We start from the raw sequence: 27,695 nt of genomic DNA, 5'->3' as shown, positions 1-27,695 counted from the left end.
TCCCAACTGTCCGGCATGTAGAGAATATCCTTGTAAGTGTTGAGAGTTTATGGACTTTTCATTCCTGAAAAAAACACATACTACTCATTAAGAGCATCTCCAACAGCCGCGCTATATAAACGCCACGCTGAAAAATGAGCGTACAGTTTCTGTCTAATTATAGCTTTCCTCTGTCTTGACTCATTGTGTACTTTGTTTTGGAAATGGTTGCTCTATTTAAGACAGTAGTTAGATTTTAAGTTCACCATTGTGATTAGTCCATACAAATTTGCAACTCATAAGTCATTCTTGCAGGAATGGGCGATCCCAACTGTCCGGCATGTAGAGAATATCCTTGTAAGTGTTGAGAGTTTATGGACTTTTCATTCCTGAAAAAAACACATACTACTCATTAAGAGCATCTCCAACAGCCGCGCTATATAAACGCCACGCTGAAAAATGAGCGTTTTTTGCGCGCGCTACCGGTCCGGGCGCTCCAGCGGAGGCACAAAAATCGCGCGCGAGGCATATCTAGTTCAGCGCGCGGGCCGAAACACCATCGCGCGCCGCTTATTTGCTGCGCCCGCTCCCGCGCGCTGGACTCTCAAGCGCTCGCTCACAACTCCACCCACCTCATCCACCGACGGCGCCGCCGCCACCCGCGCCACCCGGCGACCGTTCCGGCGCTTCCCCGGCCTATCCCCGCACCGCCAGCGACCGTTCGATGTTGTATTGTTAAACTATTTGTTGTGTTATTGCACTATTTGTTGTACTGAACTATAAACTGTTTGTTTGAGTTGTAATAACGAAACTGAACTATTTATTGTTGATTTATTTTGTTTGTGTTTGATTTTTTTGCTTGTGTTTGAAATGCATATGTTGTTTGTGCGAGAGTCGCGCGCGCTGCATTTTAGCGTCGCTGCTGGAGGCAGCGCTGCCCGCCGCGCCAAACCAGGCGATGGGCACGTGGCAAAGTAGTTTTTAGTGCGCGGCGTGTTCGGCGGCGGTTGGAGATGCTCTAATGGTTGTATGGCATGAGAAAATTATAATCCCGCAGAGAGGTGCGTTGACACCAACGGAATCTCTCTCACTCCTCCGTAAATAAAGCATGATAAGAGGACTAATATCCTCCGCTTATGTTTTTGATCTTCGTTTCGGATGATGACTACTTTGACTATCTTATATTATTCCTCTATGTAATAAGAATGCCTTTGATGAGGTAGCAGTTTTGTTAGCCATCCAGGAGGATGTTTGCATCCTATTTTAATTGTTGTTATGTTTTTGTGTTGTGCAAAGATACTAGCCGGGCCATTTGATGCAGCATTCATGCAACGTTGCACTGTAGTAACCGATGATATCACATGCATGACCAGGCTCCGTGTATGTATGAAAAAAGTTGAAGGGGATCCAATTTTTATATTATTATGAAAAGAGGGGAAGACCCTCGGCTTTTTCATCAAGTGCGGCACCACATGTTTAGGGCGTGTTCCGAACCCCTCCCGCTCCCAGCTTCACAAACTCCAGCTAAAAATAAAGCCGAACGCATTAACTCCGAGAAGCTGAAATCGAGAAGCTCTCATGGGCCGTAGTGCATTTTTGTGGAGCGAGGAAATCCCAGCTTCGCGACTTAACAGTATCGGGTGTTTCATGTATTTACAGCATTTTGCCACTGCCAAGAAAAATGATTGGCGCAGCGTACAGAACGGAGCCAGCCCTCTCTCGAATCGTTCTCGCTCTGCTCCCTCGTTCACCCCAAACTCTCCCACCTCGAACCCTCACCGCCGCCGCTGCCAGTCGAACCGCCACCCCCGCTGCCCCCTGTCGCAAGTTGGATCCCATCCTCCGCGTACAGTTCCGGCCATCCCGGCCTCTTTCCCGCTGTATCCCCTACTCAGCGCCTCTCGTCCCGCCACCAACTTGGAGCAGCGACCTCATGGCAATGGCATTAGTATAGAGTTGGGATATTTTACGTTGATCATTGGTTGTACTACTTAGTACAGTACTTGTCAATTTTGTTAGTTGAACTGAGACTGCTCCAACACATGCTATATAATTCAGGCATGCACTTTTAAAAGATACAGATCAACTGAGCTAACTAAATCGTTTCATGTATGGAGCAAAAATGAAGATTACTGGAGGTAACCAGTCAGAATACATATCCTTTTGAAACGATTTTTCTTTCGTATAAGTAACTAACCTCCTAGCTGAATTCCATGAGAATGGCGCACATGTCTGAAATCCCAGCATTGTACGGATGTCAAAACTTTACTGCACTATCATCTACTCCTTGCATAATTGTTGGATGGTGCTTGGCGGCCCGGAAGAGATCCTGTTCTTCATCACCTACCACGCAATTAGAGGACACCCTGGTGGTTTTAGCAGCCTTTTCCTCTTCGCCTCGTTTGTCAACATAGCTGATTCAGGGTCTTCTTTGTTGTGTATAGATTGCAGAGTAGCAGACAGTAGCCGGTATAGACACACCACCAAAAACACAAACGAACACACAATGCTACATGCGTCTCACCCAAATAGGACATGCGCGCCGCCGCTGCCCCCTATCCCCTCCCATCCTCGCCGTCCCTGCTTGGCACCTCTCACGATTGCAAGGACTCGTACATCGGTGCCACAACGCGCACCAGTGCAGTCCTCCGTCGAAGTGTGCCTAGAGGCCATAGTCTGGCAAGGGATGGCCGTAGACGTCAGGGACGCCAAGCGCTATGTCCGCTCGGGGGATATTTAGGTAGAGACAGCAGCCACGCCCGTCGCAGCTGTATGTGGCAGCGGCGGCGCTGCACGCCTGGGGTGACGACCCTCAAGCGCCCAGCTGCAGGGAAACACACCGGTCGGGAGGCGACGAAGAAATCGGGCCTGCTTTTTTTAGGGGCACCGGTCCTCCTAGTAAATTGACTAGTTGGCGAGCGCTCCTTCGGAACGTGACGAACGAACGGCACATGCGGAGTGCTCCCACGAGAGAAAACCAGCCAACGCGGTTAGTTCTTGGTTTTCCTTTTCCGGTTTCTGGTTTTGTATGTTTTGTAGATTAAGCCTTGTAGTACTTATATTTTTCGTTTCTCCCTTTCTGAGCAATAACAGAAAGAAATACCAGGGCAACCCGGTGGTTGGTTTCTGTTTCCTTGTTGCCCTTTTTTCCATTATATCTTTAGGAAATGGAGATTTATAGGGTAATTACGAGCGGAGGGTTCCAACACTATCAGATGTCACCTTTCAAGTAAGCAAACATGAACTTTATCATACACACGCTTGGGCGGGAAAACATGTTAACGCACGGTCGTGAAGAGTCTGGAGGCATGAGTGAATCCCGTCAATGCCAATGTGTGAATTCTCTATAGGCACGGGCGTATAGTAGCAGAGGCATGAGTTCTATCAGCTTACTGACTTAGGGCATAGAGCAGCGTAACAGTCGTGTAGCTTGCTGTATCAGCTTCGACGCACAACGTGTTGGTCGTGTAGCGAGTTTTCCGTCGTGGTAGCACACAGCACCTTCGGCGTGGGGACCCTCCTACTCACCTTCGACTTGTTAAATTTTCATAAACATCTTGAAGGGGGGCATAGGTCGAAGTGCGTGTTGGCCGTGCAGCGTGTTTTCCGTCATGCTGGCACACAGCCCCTCCGGCGCGTGGACCCTCCTGCTCGCCTTCAGCTCGTTAAATTTTCATAAACATCTTGAAGGGGGCATAGGTCGAAGTGCGTGTTGGTCGTGCAATGCGTTTTCCATCGTGGTGGCACACAGTGCCTCTGGCACGGGGACCCTCCTGCTCACCTTTGGCTCGTTAAATTTCACGAGATGCTATAAGAAATGATACCTCAAGAGAAATTCTTTATACAAGTCTTGCAGAAGGCGAGGTTAGAGCCAAGCTGCTTCACCTGGAAAGGCACGGGCGTGAAGCATTTACAGTCACGGGTGCGGAGCACCTAGTCACGGATGAGGCACGCGAGGCATGGATGTGGATTCTGTAGAGGTATTTGCGTGAACATGTGTGAATTCTCCAGAGACACGGGCATGTGGTCTCAGGAGGCATGGGAGAATGATTTCCAGAGTCATGGGTAGGAATTCATGTTGGCAGTCACAATTGTCGCACTGTCAAAAGAGGCACTGTTATTCATAGTGCATTGGCGCTGTGATGATGTTCTTTTTTCAACATGAACATCCAATTTGTAATGAGATGACATATAAATATGAGATGTTTTCACTGACACATTCACTGTAAGAGTCATGGTTAAACTGTTTTGTCACGTTTGACTATGTACCTTGGTTTGTGCTTTATCTATAAGGCAGGGCAAGATCCAGTTTCGAGAATTGAGCCTCTTTTATTGTTAATATCATTTGTCTAGGATTGAGTACCATGCTGACCGTGTAGTAATTTGAGCCTCTTTTATATTTCTCATATATACAAGGAGCCTGGTGACACATGTGAGATCAGCGGTTGCTGCAGGGCAATATTCCATGCACAATAAAATGATGTATCAAATTGCCAGGCAAGTAGTCTTTACACAGCACAAAAACATAACAAAGACATAAAGGATGCAAATTGGAAAACGATGAAGCACATGTTCCTGACTGGCTAACAAAATTGCTACCACATCGAGGAGCATTCTTACTACAGGGAGGAATAAGTCGCCAGGAATTTAAGACGTAGGCGAGTGGTGCGATGTCGCGTCCGAGAAGGCGCACCTGTACTAGTCCTCTTATCATGCTCTAATGAGTGAGAAAGATAGAGTCCCTTATATGTTGGTCTCATTTCTCCTCCACTCTACATGTGAGACTAAAATGTGCTGATGCCAGGCAACCACTAATTCGTCTATGTGACTATTGAGGAATGAAAAATGAAATAGGCCAAAACCCCATATACTTTCAACAATGAGGAGGATGTACACGTCTGCGCCAAGGGGGGCAGTCGGGGTTGCGATAGTCTGCAAGAACAATTTATGAGATGCAAATTTTCCATTGACAATTCTGGAAGCATATTGTACTTAAGACCCTACTATCACCATGGTAAACCGAATTTCTAACTACTGCTTCAAGTAGAGCAAACATTTCAGAAACAAACTAAGGCGGGCGAGACTTTCGTCGAGAATCATGTTTGTTTGGAGCACCACGAATTTTCTGGCCGTTTAATCCTCCAATCAATATGATTAATATTTAAATAATGCATGAAAAGACGAACTTGTATTAGTAACTTCTATTCTTTTTCTTGATATATATATATATATATATATATATATATATATATATCAATTGGCAAACCCTTTTTATTTTTGTGTTACCTTCAATATAAATAAAATTTATATTTACAACACATAGGTACGGTAGATTAAGGATGGAAATCTATGCCTATATAAGCATTTAGAAATTTGGTGGTTTATTTACTGTTTAAACGTAAACTGTTTCCATTATCAAAACCCGTAACGAAGGTATACTACGCTGTGTCTCCATGTAAGAGATGAACATTTGTCTAGAGAGTAAAACTAGCTATTTTATAATAAATCTGTGGTCGGATCTGCAAGATTCAAATGGCAGAGCATCGTACCGTTTATCTGTATCGCACTCGGACCCGCCAGCCCTCCAGACGGCATCCTAATTAGCAGAACGATCTCAAGTATAACGAGCAGAAGAACAATGTTCATGTGGCACCCCCAGGCCATAGTACAATGAAGGCTGTTGCACACACCACTCTATTTCTCTTTGTATTGTCACCCTGCTGCTTCGTCTCTCTCTATATAAAGGATTTGTCACCCCTGTTAAACCCACCCACAACTTGGCTTTTGGATAATTGGATGGTTGTTGCTGGCAGCTGGCATGGACGCAGACACGCTCTACTTTCCCTTTTAATTGGCAGCTTTGCTTGACTTTTGAAAGTGGAGACAGGCCGAACTTCACTGCTTCCAGCAGTAGACATCCACCACGAGAGAGGTTAAGGAGTCGCTGCACCTCTTCATTCTATTGCAGACGTTGAAGAATCATTGTGCTGCCGACAGGGATTATGTGAGACCCTGTACGCTTGAAACAGCCTGTAGGCTCCGGGTATTCCAAAAAAAAAACATGGAGAAAAATAATGGCGGAATAGATACAAGAGATACTAGATGATATCCCACGCGGAGGTGGATGTGTAGTTTCTAAATATTGTGCAGAATACTAATTTGGTCGTTATGATTTCAACGAAGCGAGAAATTTCTGCATAAGAAAAAAGCTTAACCTAAAAAGTTAATAATGTCACAATTAAATGCATTGTGATTTGAAACCCACTTAAAATGCACTAATGCATGTTGCATGGTAGAAGATTCTCCGGCGTAGATTAGACGGACGCTAGTGAATCAAGCTAGTAACCTAAACCCAATGACTACAATTTTTTATGATGATGGGGAATCACACATGTTAATACAATTAGAAGTAGGGGATCACTCTTTTGTGTATACAGGATATAGGATAAGAAGATTTGACTTGACATGAAAACACAACTTTGAAAACGGAATATTCAATATTTCACCTAGCTTCTTAAGGGGGGAGAAGAGGGCTTTAAATTGGTTCCCCGAAACTCGAACTGTTATGCCCAGATTATGTGCACCCCGGAGGCTTGGGGCTGCCATGAAGGTTCCAGGCTGACTGCGGGTGAGCAGGCTGTAGGGTCAACTGAAACATTTCAACCTAGGTTGTCACCCCTTTGATAAGCCCGACGGCTGGCCAGAGGTTCTGCGGAGACTGCTGGGCATGAAGGTTTCGGGCACCCACCAAGCAAGCTCAGGAAAGCCTTGTTGATGTGAGTGTAGTCGACACACATGCGCCATGAGATGTTCTTTTTTTGGACCATGACGGGGTTCCCCAACCACTCGGGGTGAGCAACCTCCCTAATGAACGTTGCAATGAGAAGCTGAGCGATTTCTTTTCAGATTGCTCGACACGTTTTCATGGCAAAGTGCCCGAGGGATTGCTTGACCCGACTCATGACCTATTGGGCGCCTAGGCTGTGCTCAGCAATGATGGACTAGTAGAAAACGGGCCTTTAGTCCCGGTTCCAGAGGGCCTTTAGTCCCGGTTCTGGAACCGGGACTAAAGGGTCGGGACTAAAGCCCAAACCTTTAGTCCCGGTTCGCTTACGAACCGGGACTAAAGGGGCTCCACGTGGCCGCTGTCCATCTTTAGTCCCAGTTGGTAACACCAACCGGTACCGGTACTAAAGGAAATTTTTTGATTTTTGTTCCTGATTTTCAAATTTCTGAATTATTTGACAATTTAATCTTTAATCACCCCTCATCACTGCTCAATTTAATATATAATCTCTATTCTCTAATCATCCCTCATCATTCCAAATTGTCTAACTTCCCGGCCGGTCACCCATCCAGTCACTACTCCAGCCTGAGCACGCTTAACTTCCGAGTTTGATTCCCCCTATTTTCCAAGTCTGCACTTGTTGTTTTCCTGACAATAGTAAGATGTCAATCCTATTAACCCTCAGGAGTTTAGCTTGAGCATGAAGTCACACGTTTCACTATTTGAGTTTGAAAACTAACACTAATATTTCTTGAATAAGTAGTTTGACCATAGTTTGACCAAATTTGACCAAAATTCAAATAAACTGAAATAATTATTTAGTAACACTAATATCCTTGAATAATTATTTAGTAACACTAATACTTCTTGAATAAGTAGTTTGACTAGATTTAACCAAAATTCAAAAAAACTTAAATTTGAGCATAACTTTTTTTCCTTTTAGAATTTGAGGATTCTAAAAATTTGCAGAACGGCCTATGGCATCAAAATCGGGTGCGGATTCTCGTGCTGAACATTTTGATATATTATACGTTTTTTCGACATCGTGTGCAAAAGATATAGTCATTTTACTTTTTCATAACACTTTTTTGCAAAACATGTCCAAATTTAAGTTTTTTAATTTTCCTAACTAGTACATGTAGTAACATAACTACATCTCGAAGAATTTTAAATTTCGAAGTTCTTATCATTTTCTTTTGTGGGGGGTTGAACCCCTTTAGTCCCGGTTTATCCCGGTTTGAGACACAAATCGGGACTAAAGGGCATCGCACCCTTTAGCCCCTGTTGGTGTCTCAAACCGGGACTAAAGGTCCAATCTTTAGTCCCGGTTAGAGACACGAATCGGGACTAAAGGGCATCGCACCCTTTAGTCCCGGTTTGTGTCTCAAACCGGGACTAAAGGTCCCATTTGAACCGAGACTAATGCCTTCTCGATGCCCTAGGCGCTCGAACCGGGACTAATGCTCACATTAGTCCCGGTTTGTAATGCAACCGGGACTAAAGGGTGCATTGAGCTTGGACCAAAGCCATGTTTTCTACTAGTGATGTAGGAACCTCGGGCATGTTAGCGGGCTTCCAAGAGAATATGTCCGAATTGTTCATAAGGAATTGTAGGAGGACGACCTCCTCTTCCCAGTACAGGTCTCCTCCCATGATCATCATCTTTCTCGTGTCTTCTGGCTGCACTTGGAATTTCTTTGTCTCTTTAACCGGTTGGAAAGCCGGTCCAGAGTTGGTCTTGCGGGACAGTGTTGTGATGGATGGGTCGAAGGACCTCTTGATCTCCTCGAGTTCCACGAAAGCTAGTGCAGCCTCTGCAAGCTCTACATTGGTGACCTCCACTTCGAGCGCCCTCTCGGCACTATCGTGTATGGTGATGATGCCATTTAGTCCTGACATCTTCACACGTATGAGGGTAGAAACATGAACTTGACATAAGCGGGCCTACCAAGTATAGCGATGTAGCCTGTGCAAAACGGCGTAACCTCAAAGCACAATGTCAAGCGGAAGTTTTCCTCGGCTCCCAAGATCACTTCCAAGTAGATTTGTCCTAGGGGTTGCACCTTCATGCCTGGCACAAACCCGTGGAAGCCAGTGGGCATGGGTCTCAAGAGTGATTTGGACATTCCCATCTTTAATATGGTGTTCATCAAGATAATGTTGACCGTGTTGCCACCGTCTATAAAGGCTTGCGGAAGGCAGAAGTCGCCAAGGATCGGGTCGAGCACCAGGGCAGATTTCCCTAGATGTGGGATGTAGTCCGGTGATTGGCACGTTCAAAAACGATGGTGGAGTCCGACCACTCTATGTATTCCATGTGAGTCGGTGCATTTGCATAAACTGCGCGTCTCGCGAGCTTCTAGGCTCGCCATGTATTGGTAGCATGGAAGATCATGTGCACTCCTTGCGGTCGGGAAGGCTGGTGGGTTGATGAATATCTAGCCACTTTGAGTTGTCTAGGGTCGGCGCTGCCTCCCGTGTCAAGGGAGATGGAGGGACACAGAGGCACACAGTGTCCCCGTGTTGGTAGAAGAGGAACACAAGGCTTCGTAAGTGCATGGTGCTGATGGGAGAGGGCGGCGTGCCATCATAGAGCAGCCCACTCCCATCGGTGATGAACATCAAGGAGACGAAGACGAAAGTTTGTCCTGGCATGAAATCGTCGGGCATGACTACATATCCAATCTGGGCCCAGTCTATGTTTGACGCAGCCCCTAATTGGTGCGCCAACTTTGGGTGCGGAAAACTGTCAGTGCCCTCAATAGGGTGGAGAGCATAGCCGGAGTACCAGAGGAGAGTTCGCAAGGGGTTTTAACCAGGTTCGGGCCCTCATGGTTGAGGTATTACCTCACTCCTGCTTTGTTTTAGATTGATGTGGGAGCACCTCGTGCGAGGGCGTTACGAGTGGAGGATGATGAATATTATAGAGGTATATGTATAATGGAACAGATGGCTCGAACTACCCCTAGCATGGCCTAAGGGGATGAGAGCTTGGGGTTACAGGGTTCCTAACCGACCTTTCAGGAGGGCATTTTGGCTTGTACAACAAGATCATGCAATATCTTCAAGACAGGCTCTGGACACATCGTTGGGATTAGGTCGCAGCCAAGCATCTGGGCCGCGAGGCCAGCCAGTGTGGGCCTTCCGGATCGATGGGCCACCCCCGGTATAATGTACCATTAGCGGATGCACGCCCGGATCGGCCGTCAGTGGCGGGGCCAACGAACAGTGGTGGTGGACTTGGCCCGACGGGTTGCACTATCTACAGGCTTGGTTCATGATGGTGGCGCATCATTGGGCCTAGGGTGCGGGTGTTAGTGCGGTGGCGATTTGGGTTCCACCCAGATCTGCCATCCGGTGCCACCTGGCGACACGGGCTAGCTTGTGGCATCGGCATGGATCCATCGTGGATCCTACGGGGTGACACTGCTCGGGGTACCCATGGCGGTCATGGGGTTGCACCGCTGCTTGGTCGTTTAGCGGTGGTGCAATCCGCATCAATGGCATTTTTGCGTGCCTTGATGGGGGCTAGCTTCGACTGGTGGCGTAATATGGTCCGTTGTTATAGACGACGTCCGGCGGCGGGCGAGTATAGAGGGTCGACTTGGTCTGCGCGAGTGCAAGCCTTCGCCTTGTGATCTCCTTGCATACTGCTCCATTTTGGCATTAGTCCAAGCTGGGATCCCCTAATGTTACTAGGCCATCAGCCACATCGTCGCCGATGGCCACGGGCGTGATGGCGTGTGAGCTAGCCTAGGCTTCCTCGACGGTGGTGTTCGGTAGGCACTGGGTTTCACCCCTAACACCAGAACTAGCTGGGGATGGAGGCGTGGATGCTTCCTTCCGTGAAGGCGTTGACCCAGACCTGATGGACGATGTGTTAGAAATATGCCCTAGAGGCAATAATAAATTGGTTATTATTATATTTCCTTGTTCATGATAATCGTTTATTATCCATGCTATAATTGTATTGATAGGAAACTCAGATACATGTGTGGATACATAGACAACACCATGTCCCTAGTAAGCCTCTAGTTGACTAGCTCGTTGATCAATAGATGGTTACGGTTTCCTGACCATGGACATTGGATGTCGTTGATGACGGGATCACATCATTAGGAGAATGATGTGATGGACAAGATCCAATCCTAAGCCTAGCACAAGATCATGTAGTTCGCATGCTAAAGCTTTTCTAATGTCAAGTATCATTTCCTTAGACCATGAGATTGTGCAACTCTCGGATACGTAGGAATACTTTGGGTGTGCCAAACGTCACAACGTAACTGGGTGGCTATAAAGGTACACTACAGGTATCTCCGAAGGTGTCTGTTGGGTTGGCACGAATCGAGACTGGGATTTGTCACTCCGTGTGACGGAGAGGTATCTCTGGGCCCACTCGGTAGGACATCATCATAATGTGCACAATGTGATCAAGGAGTTGATCACGGGATGATGTGTTACGGAACGAGTAAAGAGACTTGCCGGTAACGAGATTGAACAAGGTATTGGGATACCGACGATCGAATCTCGGGCAAGTATCGTACCGATAGACAAAGGGAATTGCATACGGGATTGATTAAGTCCTTGACATCGTGGTTCATCCAATGAGATCATCGTGGAACATGTGGGAGCCAACATGGGTATCCAGATCCCGCTGTTGGTTATTGACCGGAGAGTCATCTCGGTCATGTCTGCATGTCTCCCGAACCCGTAGGGTCTACACACTTAAGGTTCGGTGACGCTAGGGTTATAGAGATATTAGTATGCGGTAACCCGAATGTTGTTCGGAGTCCCGGATGAGATCCCGGACGTCACGAGGAGTTCCGGAATGGTCCGGAGGTAAAGAATTATATATAGGAAGTGCTATTTCGGCCATTGGGACAAGTTTCGGGGTCACCGGTATTGTACCGGGACCACCGGAAGGGTCCCGGGGGTCCACCGGGTGGGTCCACCTGTCCCGGGGGGCACATGGGCTGTAGGGGTGTGCGCCTTGGCCTATATGCGCAAAGGGCACCAGCCCCAAGAGGCCCATGCGCCAAGAGATAAGGAAAGGAAGAGTCCTAAAGGGGGAAGGCACCTCCTAGGTGCCTTGGGGAGGAGGGACTCCTCCCTAGCCGCACCCTTCCTTGGAGGAAGGGCCAAGGCTGCGCCCCCCCCCTCTCCCTTGGCCCTATATATAGTGGGGGGAAGGGAGGGCAGCCCCATCCAAGCCCTGGCGCCTCCCTCTCCCTCCCGTGACACATCTCCCTCCTCCCGCAGCGCTTGGGGAAGCCCTGTTGGAATCCCGCTACTTCCACCACCACGCCGTCGTGCTGCTGGATCTCCATCAACCTCTCCTTCCCCCTTGCTGGATCAAGAAGGAGGAGACGTCGCTGCTCCGTACGTGTGTTGAACGCGGAGGTGCCGTCCGTTCGGCACTAGGATCATCGGTGATTTGGCTCACGACGAGTACGACTCCTTCAACCCCGTTCTCTTGAACGCTTCCGCGTGCGATCTACAAGGGTATGTAGATCCACTCCTCCCTCGTTGCTAGATGACTCCATAGATTGATCTTGGTGACACGTAGGAAAATTTTGAATTTCTGCTACGTTCCCCAACAGTGGCATCATGAGCTAGGTCTATGCGTAGTTACTATGCACGAGTAGAACACAAAGTAGTTGTGGGCATTGATTTTGTTCAATATGCTTACCGTTACTAGTCCAATCTTGATTCGGCGGCATCGTGGGATGAAGCGGCCCGGACCGACCTTACACGTACTCTTACGTGAGACTGGTTCCACCGACTGACATGCACTAGTTGCATAAGGTGGCTAGCGGGTGCCTGTCTCTCCCACTTTAGTCGGATCGGATTCGATGAACAGGGTCCTTATGAAGGGTAAATAGCAATTGGCATATCACGTTGTGGTCTTTGCGTAGGTAAGAAACGTTCTTGCTAGAAACCCATAGCAGCCACGTAAAACATGCAAACAACAATTAGAGGACGTCTAACTTGTTTTTGCAGGGTATGCTATGTGATGTGATATGGCCAAAGGATGTGATGAATGATATATGTGATGTATGAGATGATCATGTTCTTGTAATAGGAATCACGACTTGCATGTCGACGAGTATGACAACCGGCAGGAGCCATAGGAGTTGTCTTTATTTATTTATGACCTGCGTGTCAACATAAACATCATGTAATTACTTTACTTTATTGCTAACCGTTAGCTGTAGTAGTAGAAGTAATAGTTGGCGAGACAACTTCATGAAGACACGATGATGGAGATCATGATGATGGAGATCATGGTGTCATGCCAGTGACGATGATGATCATGGAGCCCCGAAGATGGAGATCAAAAGGAGCAATATGATATTGGCCATATCATGTCACTATTTGATTGCATGTGATGTTTATCATGTTTATACATCTTATTTGCTTAGAACGACGGTAGTAAATAAGATGATCCCTCATTAAAATTTCAAGAAAGTGTTCCCCCTAACTGTGCACCGTTGCGACAGTTCGTTGTTTCGAAGCACCACGTGATGATCGGATGTATAGATTCTTACATTCATATACAACAGGTGTTGACGAGCCTAGCATGTACAGACATGGCCTCGGAACACATGCGAAACACTTAGGTTAACTTGACGAGCCTAGCATGTATATACATGGCCTCGGAACACAAGAGACCGAAAGGTCGAGCATGAGTCGTATGGTAGATACGATCAACATAAAGATGTTCACCGATGTTGACTAGTCCGTCTCACGTGATGATCGGACACGGCCTAGTTGACTCGGATCATGTAATCACTTAGATGACTAGAGGGATGTCTATCTGAGTGGGAGTTCATAAGATGAACTTAATTATCCTGAACATAGTCAAAAGGTCTTCGCAAATTATGTCGTAGCTTGCGCTTCAGTTCTACTGTTTAGATATGTTCCTAGAGAAAATTTAGTTGAAAGTTGATAGTAGCAATTATGCGGACTAGGTCCGTAAACTGAGGATTGTCCTCATTGCGTCATAGAAGGCTTATGTCCTTAATGCACCGCTCAGTGTGCTGAACCTCGAACGTCGTCTGTGGATGTTGCGAACATCTGACATACACGTTTTGATAACTACGTGATAGTTCAGTTAAACGGTTTAGAGTTGAGGCACCGAAGACGTTTTGAAACGTCGCGGAACATATGAGATGTTTCGAGGGCTGAAATTGGGATTTCAGGCTCGTGCCCACGTCAAGAGGTATAAGACCTCCGACGATTTTCTTAGCCTGCAAACTAAGGGAGAAAAGCTCAATCGTTGAGCTTGTGCTCAGATTGTCTGAGTACAACAATCACTTGAATTGAGTGGGAGTTAATCTTCCAGATGAGATAGTGATGTTTCTCCAAAGTCATTGCCACCAAGCTGCTAGAGCTTCGTAATGAACTATAACATATCAGGGATAGATGTGATGATCCTTGAGATATTCGCGATGCTTGACACCGCGAAAGTAGAAGTCAAGTAGGAGCATCAATTGTTGATGGTTAGTTAAAAACCACTAGTTTCAAGAAGGGCAAGGGCAAGAAAGGGATACTTCATGAAATGACAAGTCAGTTGCTGCTCAAGTGAAGAAACCCAAAGTTGAACCCAAGCCCGAGACTAAGTGCTTCTGTAATAAGGGGAACAACCACTGGAGCAGAATTACCCTAGATACTTGGTAGATTAGAAGGCTGGCAAGGTCAATAGAAGTATATTGGATATATATTGTGTTGATGTGTACTTTACTAGTACTCCTAGTAGCACCAGGGTATTAGATACCGGTTCGGTTGCTAAGTGTTAGTAACTCGAAATAAAAGCTACGGAATAAACGAAGACTAGCTAAAGGTGAGCTGACGATATGTATTGGAAGTGTTTCCAATGTTGATATGATCAAGCATAAATAATTGTTATTTGGTGTTTGCGTTGAGCATAGACATGATTGGATTATGACTATCGCAATACGGTTATTCATTTAAGGAGAATAATTATTACTCTGTTTATTTGAATAATACCTTCAATGGTCTTACACCTAAAATGAATGGTTTATTGAATCTCGATCGTGGTGATACACATGTTCATGCCAAAAGATATAAGATAGTAATGATAGTACCACCTACTTGTGGCACTGCCACGTAAGTCATATCGGTATAAAACGCATGAAGAAGCTCCATGTTGATGGATCTTTGGGCTCACTCGTTTTGAAAAGTTTGAGACATGCGAACCATGTCTATTGGTGTATATGCATGAAGAAACTCCATGCAAATGGACCATTTGGACTCACTTGATTTTGAATCACTTGAGACATGCAAATCATACCACATGGGTAAGATGACTGAAAGCCTCGGTTTCAGTAAAATGGAACTAGAAAGCAACTTGTTGGAAGTAATACATTTTGATGTGTGCAGTCCAATGAGTGCTGAGGCATGTAGTGGATATCGTTATGTTCTTGCTTCACAGATGATTTGAGTAGATGTTGAGTATATTTACTTGATGAATCATGAGTCTGAATTATTGAAAGGTTCAAGTAATTTCAGGGTGAAGTTGAAAGATCGTCGTGACAAGAGGATAAAATATCTATGATATAATCATAGAGATGAATATCTGAATTACGAGTTTGGCATAGAATTAAGACATTGTGGAAATTGTTTCACAACTAATACAGTCTGGAACACCGTAGTGTGATGGTGTGTCCGAACATCATAACTGCACCCTATGGGATATGATGCATACCATGATGTCTCTTATCGAATTACCACAATAGTTTATGGGTTAGGCATTAGAGACAACCACATTCACTTTAAATAGGGCACGACGTAATTCCGATGAGATGACACCGTATGAACTATGGTTTAGAGAAACCTAAGCTGTCATTTCTTAAAAGTTTGGGGCTGCGACGCTTATGTGAAAAAGGTTTCAGGCTGATAAGCTCGAACCCAAAGCGGATAAATGCATCTTCATAGGACACCCAAATAGTTGGGTATACCTCCTGTCTCAGATTTGAAAGCAATAAGGGATTGTTTCTAGAATCGGGTCCTTTCTCGAGGAAAAGATTCTCTCGAAAGAATTGAGTGGGAGGATGGTGGAGACTTGATGAGGTTATTGAACCGTCACTTCAACTAGTGTATAGCAGGGCACAGGAGTTGTTCCTGTGGCACCCACACCAATTGAAGTAGAAGCTTATGATAGTGATCATGAAACTTCAGATCAAGTCACTACCAAACCTCGTGGGATGACAAGGATGCGTACTACTTCAGAGTGGTACGTAATCCTGTCTTGGAAGTCATGTTGCTAGACAACAATGAACCTACGAGCTATGGAGAAGCGATGGTGGGCCCGGATTCTGATAAATGGCTCGAGGCCATATAATCCGAGAGAGGATCCATATATGAAAACAAAGTGTAGACTTTGGTAGAACTACTTGATAGTCGTAAGGCTGTTAGGTACATATGGATTTTAAAAGGAAGACGAACAATGATGGTAAATGTCACCATTAAGAAAGCTCGACTTGTCGTTAAGATGTTTTTCGACAAGTTCAAGGAGTTGACTACGATGAGACTTTCTCACTCGTAGCGATACTAAGAGTCTGTTGGAATTATATTAATGATTACTGCGTTATTTATGAAATCTTGTAGATAGGATGTCAAAACATTGTTTCCTCACGATTTTCTTGAGGAAAGGTTGTATGTGATACAACCGGAAGGTTTTTTCAATCCTGAAAGATGCTAATAAGTATGCAAAGCTCCAGCAATCCTTCTAAGGACTGGAGTAAGCATCTCGGAGTTGGAATGTATACTTTGATGAGATGATCAAAGATTTTGGGTGTATACAAAGTTTATGAGAAACTTGTATTTCCAAAGAAGTGAGTGGGAGCACTATAGAATTTCTGATGAGTATATGTTGTTAACATATTGTTGATCGGAAATGATGTAGAATTTCTGGAAAGCATGCCGAGTTATTTGAAAAGTGTTTTTCAATGGAAAGCCTGGATTAAGCTACCTGAACATTGAGCATCAAGATCTATAAGGATAGATCAAAACGCTTAATGGTACTTTCAAATGAGCACATACCTTGACATGATCTTGAAGGTGTTCAAGATGGATCAGTCAAAGAAGGAGTTCTTGTCTGAGTTGTAAGGTATGAAGTTAAGACTTAAAGCTCGACCATGGCAGAAGAAAGAGGAAGGATGAAGGTCGTCCCCTATGCTTTTGTCATAGGCTCTATACGGCATGCCATGCTGAGTACCGCACCTGATGTGTGCCTTGCCACATGTCCGGCAAGAGGGTACAAAGGTGATCTAGGAGTAGATCACCAGATAGCGGTCAAAATTATCCTTAGAGGAATAAGGATATGTTTCTCGATTATGGAGGTGATAAAGAGTTCGACGTAAAGGGTTGCGTCGATGCAAGCTTAACACCTATCCGGATAGCTCTGAGAAGAGATACCGGATACGTATAATGGAGCAACAATTTAGAATAGCTCCAAGTAGAACAGTTATTTGAAATGGCTCCAAATATAGCGTAGAGATTTGTGAAGTACATACGGATCTGAATGTTGCAGACCCGTTGACTAAAACCTCTCTCACAAGCAACATGATCAAACCCAGAACTCATTGAGTGTTAATCACATAGTGATGTGAACTAGCTAGATTATTGATTCTAGTAAACTCTTTGGATGTTGGTCAAATAGCGATGTGACCTGTGAGTGTTAATCACATGGCGATGTGAACTAGATTATTGACTCTAGTGCAAGTGGGAGACTGTTGGAAATATGCCCTAGAGGCAATAATAAATTGGTTATTATTATATTTCCTTGTTCATGATAATCGTTTATTATCCATGCTATAATTGTATTGATAGGAAACTCAGATACATGTGTGGATACATAGACAACACCATGTCCCTAGTAAGCCTCTAGTTGACTAGCTCGTTGATCAATAGATGGTTACGGTTTCCTGACCATGGACATTGGATGTCGTTGATGACGGGATCACATCATTAGGAGAATGATGTGATGGACAAGACCCAATCCTAAGCCTAGCACAAGATCGTGTAGTTCGCATGCTAAAGCTTTTCTAATGTCAAGTATCATTTCCTTAGACCATGAGATTGTGCAACTCCTGGATACCGTAGGAATACTTTGGGTGTGCCAAACGTCACAACGTAACTGGGTGGCTATAAAGGTACACTACAGGTATCTCCGAAGGTGTCTGTTGGGTTGGCACGAATCGAGACTGGGATTTGTCACTCCGTGTGACGGAGAGGTATCTCTGGGCCCACTCGGTAGGACATCACCATAATGTGCACAATGTGATCAAGGAGTTGATCACGGGATGATGTGTTACGGAACGAGTAAAGAGACTTGCCGGTAACGAGATTGAACAAGGTATCGGGATACCGACGATCGAATCTCGGGCAAGTATCGTACCGATAGACAAAGGGAATTGCATACGGGATTGATTAAGTCCTTGACATCGTGGTTCATCCGATGAGATCATCGTGGAACATGTGGGAGCCAACATGGGTATCCAGATCCCGCTGTTGGTTATTGACCAGAGAGTCATCTCGGTCATGTCTGCATGTCTCCCGAACCCGTAGGGTCTACACACTTACGGTTCGGTGACGCTAGGGTTATAGAGATATTAGTATGCGGTAACCCGAATGTTGTTCGGAGTCCCGGATGAGATCCCGGACGTCATGAGGAGTTCCGGAATGGTCCGTAGGTAAAGAATTATATATACGAAGTGCTATTTCGGCCATCGGGACAAGTTTCGGGGTCACCGATATTATACCGGGACCACCGGAAGGGTCCGGGGGTCCACCGGGTGGGGCCACCTGCCCCGGGGGGCCACATGGGCTGTAGGGGTGTGCGCCTTGGCCTATATGGGCCAAGGTCACCAGCCCCAAGAGGCCCATGCGCCAAGAGATAAGGAAAGGAAGAGTCCTAAAGGGGGAAGGCACCTCCTAGGTGCCTTGGGGAGGAGGGACTCCTCCCTAGCCGCACCCTTCCTTGGAGGAAGGGCCAAGGCTGTGCCCTCCTCTCCCTTGGCCCTATATATAGTGGGGGAAGGGAGGGCAGCCCCATCCAAGCCCTGGCGCCTCCCTCTCCCTCCCGTGACACATCTCCCTCCTCCCGCAGCGCTTGGCGAAGCCCTGTTGAAATCCCGCTACTTCCACCACCACGCCATCGTGCTGCTGGATCTCCATCAACCTCTCCTTCCCCCTTGCTGGATCAAGAAGGAGGAGACGTCGCTGCTCCGTACGTGTGTTGAACGCGGAGGTGCCGTCCGTTCGGCACTAGGATCATCGGTGATTTGGATCACGACGAGTACGACTCCTTCAACCCCGTTCTCTTGAACGCTTCCGCGCGTGATCTACAAGGGTATGTAGATGCACTCCTCCCTCGTTGCTAGATGACTCCATAGATTGATCTTGGTGACACGTAGGAAAATTTTGAGTTTCTGCTACGTTCCCCAACACGATGTCGGTCTAGGAGTGGAAGGAGATGCCTTATGCTCTTCCTTCCATAGTGGGTGCGTTACAATGTGGACTGATGGCGATGTCTCGGGACATGACAGCCAGAGCGGTGGCCTCGAATGACAGTCTGCATGGTTGTCTATCCAGCAGGCTCCATGGCAGTGGCCATGCCTCGTGGTCATCTAGGAGGCGAGGGGTATGGAAGCGGGTGGCTCAAACTCACTCTCTATCACTGGGAGTTGCAATGCCCAGATGTGGATCTAGAGGGCTTCTAGTAGACGTGGTGGTCCTGGGTGCTTCGTGGTGATACGAGTGAGCTGTCGAGCGAAAGCTCCGTGCTTTGGCGCCGAAGCGGTGATGCCTGCGTGTGCCGCTTTCCTATTTCCTATTGAGGTCGTCATTGTGGTTCCCCTCTCCGCGCTATCTTCCAGGAGAAGACCCTTGTTCATTTCAGACTCGACAACGGTGACGCTTTGCACTGTTCCTCCTGCTGAGGGCATTTGGAGGTTAGGTGTCCCAAGTCATGTCGTTGTGTTGTGTTCAGGCCTTCCAGTGTTATCCTTCGGTGACGTAGTCACGTGCGTTTATGTTGTGCGGTTATCTCGGGATCTACTATGTAAGAGGGCTTTCTCACTACCTTATATCATTTGATTGTGTACCTTGGTGTGTGATTTATCTATACGGCGATGCAAGAGCCTGTTTCGAAAATTTAGCGAATCCGAGCCTCTTTTATTGTTGATATCACTAGATGACCCGTTGCGCCCATGGCGCAAAGGCCGAGTGCAAGCCAAGTATTGAAAGAGTGCGCATTAAAATATGTAGACACATAATGACACATGGAAATAAGTATGGATTGATAATAGATAGATGATTCGTGATGATACATGTTTTCTAAGAAGCTTACGAACGATCATTTACAATGTTATGAGCAAGGCATGTAGATAGGCAGAGATACGTTAGACAGATGTATCGCTGCATTGCTCAGAGCAGAAATTCCTTCGATGTCATCGTTCAGTCTCCAATAATAGCGGTTATTTGCTGGAGATCATATTCAAACTGTGTTGTTGTATCGCTAAGACGGCCAGCAATATTGAGATTGTTGTCTTTCGATGTTGAGCCAGCTGTGAAGTTTGTATCTGTTATGCGTTAAAGTTCCTTTGCTGCCATGCGATCTCCAATGAGGCTATTGCACCAGTTGTTGCTAAAATAGTTGATTATTCCGTCCTTTTCTTTTTGATGATGCTCTAGGGTTTGGCTTTTTTGTTGAGCTAGTTGTGCCTTGTCGTAGTTTATGTCTTCCATATCGCTGAACTCATACCTAAACCCGAGTGATGCTTGTGACCAAGTGAATAGAGCTCAACTGTTGCGTCGAGGCCAACCGTTCTTGCTTTGCGGGTTGAGTAAACTGCATTTAGAAGCTGAAGCTGCTACATCATATCATCCAGAAGCACCTTTGTTGGGATTCTAACCTAAGCAAACAAAGAACATGGAGTCAACTAAGACAAAGTTTAATAAAAGCTAACATGATAAATTTTTTAGTAAAAGCTAAAAATGGCATAAAGCTATTTCTAGAACAACACTTTTCACCAGGACTATTTTTTTAAAACCTGTTCATAGCATAAAGTGCTTGGTTCAACAACTCGAGAATGTCAAGCTAATTTTTCTGTAACCTTGTTCATCAATCACATTTACAGATCTTAATGAAAAGTGATGGATACAAGGATATATAAGAAAATTTGGACAATAAGGCACATCACTTTGGACAACAACGTGAAACATAACAATGTGAAAAATAAAAAAGCAAGGACAAATATTCTTATTTTATCAGGTTGGGAGAACTATCATAAATAAATGTACTTCATTATATCAGAACCTTTCCCTAGAAGTGTCTTCATCTTAAGAACATGTGAAATAAGATCTACGTAGACTGCATATATACACAAAATAAAAGGAGATATAAGAAATTCATTTGAGGTTGAAGTAAAATTCCCAAATTCTGGATATGCGAAGGACAATTCTGCCTCATGCCAATTATTGCTAGTTTACCTGTGAACTTGTCAATCAACACTTATTCCATACCCTAGGCTTATGGTATACTTCGGAAACCGTGGACATTCAAGGTTGACCATGTGCAAGCTAAAAAATATACTGCTAAGATACAAAAAAGAAAATGAGACATGCAGTTCGGCAATGCAAAAGGTTCAAAATGAAGTATCCATACCCCGGGCCTTCAACCACGGTGTCTAAATATTTTTTTCTGCAAAGCAAATGCATCGGTACTACAACATGAAGGAAATTATCCTTCTGCTCATTCAGATATGAGAGTAACTGGATCTGCTCTTAAGGCTGAAACAATAGAGAATTTAGCTCATCTCAGAAGCTTTGTTGAGCTTTCCAGCAAGTGCCAACAAAAGGGTGCTTTTGCCACAGCCCAAGGGTCCAGGACAAGGGTCATCCTGCATGCATTGCAGAAACAGGTTGAGATTGCATCAATCATTTGCATATACACTGTACTAAATTACTGATGATGGGGAAGGAAGGAAAGAGGTCAGTAACCCAAGGTTATGCAGAAGTTCTTATTAATTGGTTAAAAATCAAACCACCTTGAAGCCCCCCCTGTTGTTAAAAATTCTCCCAAAAAGATGCTAGCTTATTTTCACATGCCCAGGTTACATTTCCGATAACTAAAACAACGTGCACATATCAAGCAAGACAAAAAATTTAGTAGAAACATAAGATCTGTATCCTCAGGCTTACTTTGGTAATTGTCATTCATAGTGATATGCCCTTGCAGCAACTTCCAAGTTCATCTTCAATAGTTTACATCAAGGTCTAATACGGAAATACAACAGGCTATTGTATCCACCAAAAGATTGTCCAACTTAAGATTTATAAATCAAAACCAAAAGGCAGTAACTTCATGCGTTGTGATCTATGAGCACATAAATATCTCAATAGTGGCTGAAAAGAAGTCACCCTCAGCTTCTAACCATATGTATACTGGGTGGACATCTTCGCTTCGTGCAAATCTTTCGGTCTTTTTTTGGCCATCACAAGTTCTTCAGTTTTTTGCTGTAAAATCTACATGGAGCAGGCTGCCATAAATATCTTCGCTGTTAAAAGGATCTGCAGCAGCTCCAGAAAGTATACCTATAATTTCACATGGCCTAATTATAGCAGCACACATTCTACAAAAGAAAGATCATCCGGACATTTTATCAGGCCACTGGTGTGCATTAGCCTGAGCATGGATAATGTGATAAACAACAGGAAGGAAGAACGATAATGGGGCATAGATACCTGGGGGCAATCTGCTATGGCTGGAGCTTGAGGCCAGGTGCCGTCAAGGAAGTTGAGGCGGAGAATATGACGATGAAGTGTGTGCAGATCCTCAGCACATCTCTGCCTTGTCCAGCCGCGAGGGCGTGCGCTACTCTCTGAACCTGCACGTGAACCAACATCAAATTGGTAAGACACATATTTCAGATAGGTGGGTGTCCAAGGGGAAATTTTATGAAACAGAAGAGTGCAGAGAAGACCACTACTACCCACATCATCAGAAGTAAATCCCCTATTTCCATACAACCAACCATGTTACTTAAATCAAGCATCACCACCACAAGCGAAACTAAGGAAGCAAAGGTCTGAAGATTTTGGCATTCTAAAGGTCGTATGATTGTGTAAAACTTGCACACCTAAAGGGAGTGCAAACTAATCGGGCATGATAAATTTATTTGAAGGAGAAAGCAAACCATGACAACACTAATCAGACAAGATATACAGAATCAGTAAATCGTATATGTTCTTTTGATGAATATTGCAAAAATGGTATAAAAAAAGGGCAGGTTCAGGTGCGCAATTTCTATGGCATGGCAGGCACCAAACAAAAAAATTAGAGAAAGAAGTAACTTAATACTGTATATACCTCATTGTGTATTTGGACCCAGTTATATAGAGAAGGGGCGTACGAGAAAGGAAGTTTATCTCATGAAACGAGTTAAATTATCAGTACGCCAAGTAAGCATCAATGTATAGTACCTCTACACATGATCTGATTGATGAAGCCTGCAATTGTCAATACTCCAGAGAATCTGCAATGTTTCCATAACGTGAAGATTAGGACAATCAACACACCTTTTTTGCGAGGAGACAACTAACACACTCTGTATTGGAGGAAAATGTTCAATTCAAACTTTAACTGAAACCTTGACTGAGGGAAGTGAAACACCACCATATAATGCCGTAGTCAAATATTCACAAGATGTAGTTTGCAGACGTAGTACCATGAACTACATGAACAAGTCAGGCCGAATAACCATCCAGTTCCAAAATTGCATCAGACCTGTTTTAGAATTAAGATATTCAGGAAAGGCTAAGCATCCTTTACTTCAACAAAAAAATGGAACAAAAAAGCTGTGCTGCCTACACTTTTATCAACAAAAACCGCTTACTCATTTATTCACCGCACATAAGCAAGTAATCAACTAATAATAAATAAAACTTGAAGGGCTAATTGTAATTAATTGGCTAGGCTGGTTCACAAGAAGATAATATATCTATTCATGCAGACTTTCTGTACATATGTATTTGTTCACCAACCATTTATTTTCTGTTGAAACAAAAGCAATACTTGATTATCAAAATTTCAAATCTATATCATTGTTTTGCTGCAACATAACATACTGAGGCATCGGTAGCTAGAAACCTAATTCACATATCAACAGGGATAAAGGGGAGGATGGTAGGAAGGCTAGAGATTGCAATTAGCCAAATCAAATACATCAGCGTACATGTTCCTACCACTGGCCTACCAAGGAAAGCAAAGACAAACCTGAGTTGGAACAGGCTGTAGGCTGGAGTCGGTACAGTGGCGGCCTCTCGCAAGGAGATCCCTGGATCGAATCCCCGTGCGCCCCTGCTCGCTTGAGGAGGCGGATCCACCACTCCTCTCTGTCGGACTGGGAGGAGGAAGATGCGGCAGCTCGAGGCCCGGCCATGGAAGCAGAACCGTCTGGTTCCTCTTGCCCGCCTCCCGATCTGTCGCTTCCTAGTCCACACCGCGTGGTCTGGCTGTGATGGTTGGGTGAGGAGGCAGGAGAGGAGGAGGTGGTGGAGGCGGGGGAGACAGGCGGTCGTGAGGGAGGGGGAAGCAGCGGCGGCGGCCTTGAGAAGAGACGCGGGATGGGAAGAGACGAGGGCCCCATCGCCATCCTCCGGTCTCCTTCTCTGCCGCACCCCTCTTCTCCACTCGACAGAGCATCGGGAGCTGGCGAGGGCGGGGTCGAAGACGCGGGAGAAGGAGAGGGGCGAGTGGCAACGGCGACCACGCGCTGGATCTTCGACGGAAGGAGGAGAGAAGTGGAGGAGAGGAGGAGGCGTCTGCGGTTGGTGGCGGATTAGGTCACAGGCTGGCTTCGTTCTGCTCGCTCACTGCGTTGCCTGGCTTTTATATGTTCAATGCGTGAAATTACGAAAATGCCCCAGGGGGCATCGAATTTACACGCGGTGGCACAGCGCTATACGGGGCGACGTGGATGGCTTTACACGTGGTGGCACAGCGCTAACGGGGCGACGTGGATGGCTTCCTCGTGCCTAGCAGTTCTTGAGAGTTTATATGTTCAATTGGTCTAGGATTGATTACCACACAAACCGTGTGGTAATTGGAGCCTCTTTTACATTTGCCATTTATACAAGGAGCCTGGTCACACATGTGAGATCATCGTTTGCTGCAGGGCAACATTTCATGCACAACGAAATGATGTATCAAATTGCCAGGCATGTAGTCGTTACACAGCACAAAAACATAGCAACGACATAAAGGATGCAAACTGGAAAATGACGAAGCACATGCTCCTGGATGGCTAACAATGTTGCTATCGCACCAAGGAGCATTCTTATTACAGGTTTGAATAAGTCGCCAGGAATCGAAGATGTAGGCGAGCGGTGCGGTGTGGCCGCGGAGAAGGCACGCCACTACTAGTCCTCTTATCATGCTCTAACGACGAGAGAGAGAGACAGAGAGAGAGAGAGGGAGGGAGGGAGGGAGGGAGGGAGGGAGGGAGAGAGAGAGAGAGAGAGAGAGAGAGAGAGAGAGAGTCCCTTATTACAATGGTCTCATTTCTCCTCCACTCTAGTACATGTGTGAGACTACAATTTACTGATGCCAGGCAACCAGCTGTAATGCGTCTACATGACTTTTGAGGAATGAAAAATTAAATGGGACAAAACTCCATATACTTTCAACAATGACAAGGAGGACTGTGGCAAGCGGGACACCTGGGGTTGTCACTCTCTGCAAGAACAATTTAAGAGACGCAAATTTTCCATTAACAATTCTGGAAGCATATTGTACGTAACACAATATTATCACCATGCTGAACCGAATTTTTAACTACTGCTTCAAGTAGAGCAAGCATTTCGGAAACAAACTACACGATGAGTCAAGGCAGAGGGAAGCTATAAATAGTCTTTAATTATTTCTCTTTGCCAATTTTTCATCTGACAACCCATATATTTTACATATTATTTTGTGGGTTTACGAAAAGTGGGGGAGAATTTCATCGAGAATCATCTTTGCTTGGAGTACCACAAGCTTTCCGGCCGTTTAATCCTCCACTCAATATGACTAGCATTTAAATAATGCATGAGAAGGCGAACTTGTAATAAAAATTTCTATTCTTTTTCTTGATATATCAATTGTCAAACCCTTTCTATTTTTTTGTTACATTTGATATAAATAAAATTTGTATTTAGAACACATAGGTACGGTAGATTAAGAATGGAAATATATGCAAATATAAACATTTCGAAATTCTGTACAGTTTAAACCTAAACTGCTTTAATGATCAAAACCCGTAATGAGACGGTATAATACTCTGTCTCCATGTAAGAGATGAACATTTGTCTAGTGAGTTAACTGATACTCTCTCCGTCCGTAATTATTTGTCGTAAAAATGGATGTATCTAGACATATTTTTAGTTCTAGTATTTCTATCCATTTTCGAGACAAGTAATTCGAGACAGAGAGAGTACTAGCTATTTTGTATTCCCTTCATCCGAAAAAGCTTTCCCTCGAATGGATGTATCTAGCATCAAGTTAGTGTTAGATACATCCATTTAAGGAAAAAGGTTGGGACAAGGTTTTTCGGATGGGTGGAGTAATAAATATGTCGTCTGATGTGCAAAATTGAAAGGCCAGAGCACGTACCGTTTATCTGTCTCGCGCTCGGACCTGCCAGCCCTCCAAACGGCATCGTAACGAGCAGAATGATCTCCAGTACAACGAGCAGAAGAACCATCTTCATGTGGCACCTCGAAGCCATGGTCAAATGAAGGCTGTTCCACATACCACTCTCTTTCTCTTTGTATTGTCACCCTGCTGCTTCGTCTATCTCTATATAAGGGATTTGTCACCCTGTTGAACGCACCCACAACTTGGCTTTTGGTTCATTGGATGGTTGTTGCTGGCAGCTGGCATGGACGCAGACACGCTCTACTTTCCCTTTTAATTGGCAGCTTTGCTTGACTTTTGAAAGTGGAGACAGGCCGAACTTCACTGCTTCGAGCAGTAGACATCCACCAAGAGAGAGGTTAAAGGAGTCGCTGCACCTCATCATTCTATTGCTGACGTTGAAGAATTATTGTGCCACCCTCTGGGATTACTAGATGATACCATGCGAGTTGCTGCAGGCAGTTAACAAATAATTTGATGTTTTAAAACATGAGAAAATTTGTGAAACATAGTAGAATTTGGTGATATTTTTTTGAAAGAAATATTGTTTAGAGTAAACATCTGATTTTTTTTGATGAAAAATCAAAAAATGAGCGTGATTTTTGTTGTGTTAATTTTTTACCTTGACGATATATAGGCGATGCGATATGTGATGAAAACATCGTTGAGTAGAGACAGTGGAGACATCTCCACCCTTGGCAACCTAAAACAGTGATAGCAACAGGAAAAGAAACTTAGAATGACGTGGTTGCATGAGAGGGCACAAAAAATAAATAATTGTTATTCGTGATTGGTTGCATGTGCATGAAGAGTTAGTGAAAATGAGTTTTTATGTGGTGGACCTACTTGATGATGTAGGTATATAGGATGTGAGACACCCTGTATTCTCTCGGTATTCTAAAAAACATGAAGAAAAAGAATGATGGAATAGATACAAGAGATACTAGACGATACCACACATGTTGACGCAAAGGTGGTGTTGAATATATGAGTAAATTACTACGATATTTCATCTGAATAAACAATAAATAAATCATGACGACAATGACAGAGATTGAACTAATTATGCGGACTAGCATAGTCGGTGAATAGATCGAATCTAAGTCTCAAATTAGAAATATGAATTCTAGCATGATCTCAAACAAGGAGGACAAAATCACATACGGTTTAGCAGGAGCACAACCGCTGGCGTTGATGTTGTTGCCCATGTCGTTGATGAAGAGATTG

The 27,695-nt window shown here is 44.9% G+C and overlaps 1 long non-coding RNA gene across 2 annotated transcripts; it reads right to left on the bottom strand.

Moving 5' to 3' along the window:
- Window positions 1-20,094: 20,094 nt before the first annotated feature.
- LOC147982766 (uncharacterized) lies at window positions 20,095-26,590 on the bottom strand. Of its 2 annotated transcripts, XR_015614896.1 has the most exons (7): window positions 26,445-26,590; window positions 24,069-25,529; window positions 23,443-23,579; window positions 23,276-23,328; window positions 22,538-22,680; window positions 21,995-22,425; window positions 20,095-21,693 (listed from the first exon to the last, which is right to left on the bottom strand). It is a non-coding gene; the product is annotated as an uncharacterized LOC147982766 (long non-coding RNA). The 2 variants fall into 2 exon arrangements; XR_015614897.1 differs by having other exon boundaries at window positions 21,995-22,680; window positions 23,469-23,579.
- Between the last annotated feature and the right edge of the window lie 1,105 nt (window positions 26,591-27,695).

The sequence above is a fragment of the Triticum urartu genome, chromosome 2A (assembly GCF_056163025.1).
Source record: "Triticum urartu cultivar PI428250 chromosome 2A, HENAU_Tu73, whole genome shotgun sequence".
NCBI classification, from domain to species: Eukaryota; Viridiplantae; Streptophyta; class Magnoliopsida; order Poales; family Poaceae; genus Triticum; species Triticum urartu.
The sequence above is the reverse complement of the archived record's forward strand: the minus strand, read 5'-3'. Positions and strand labels throughout refer to the sequence as shown.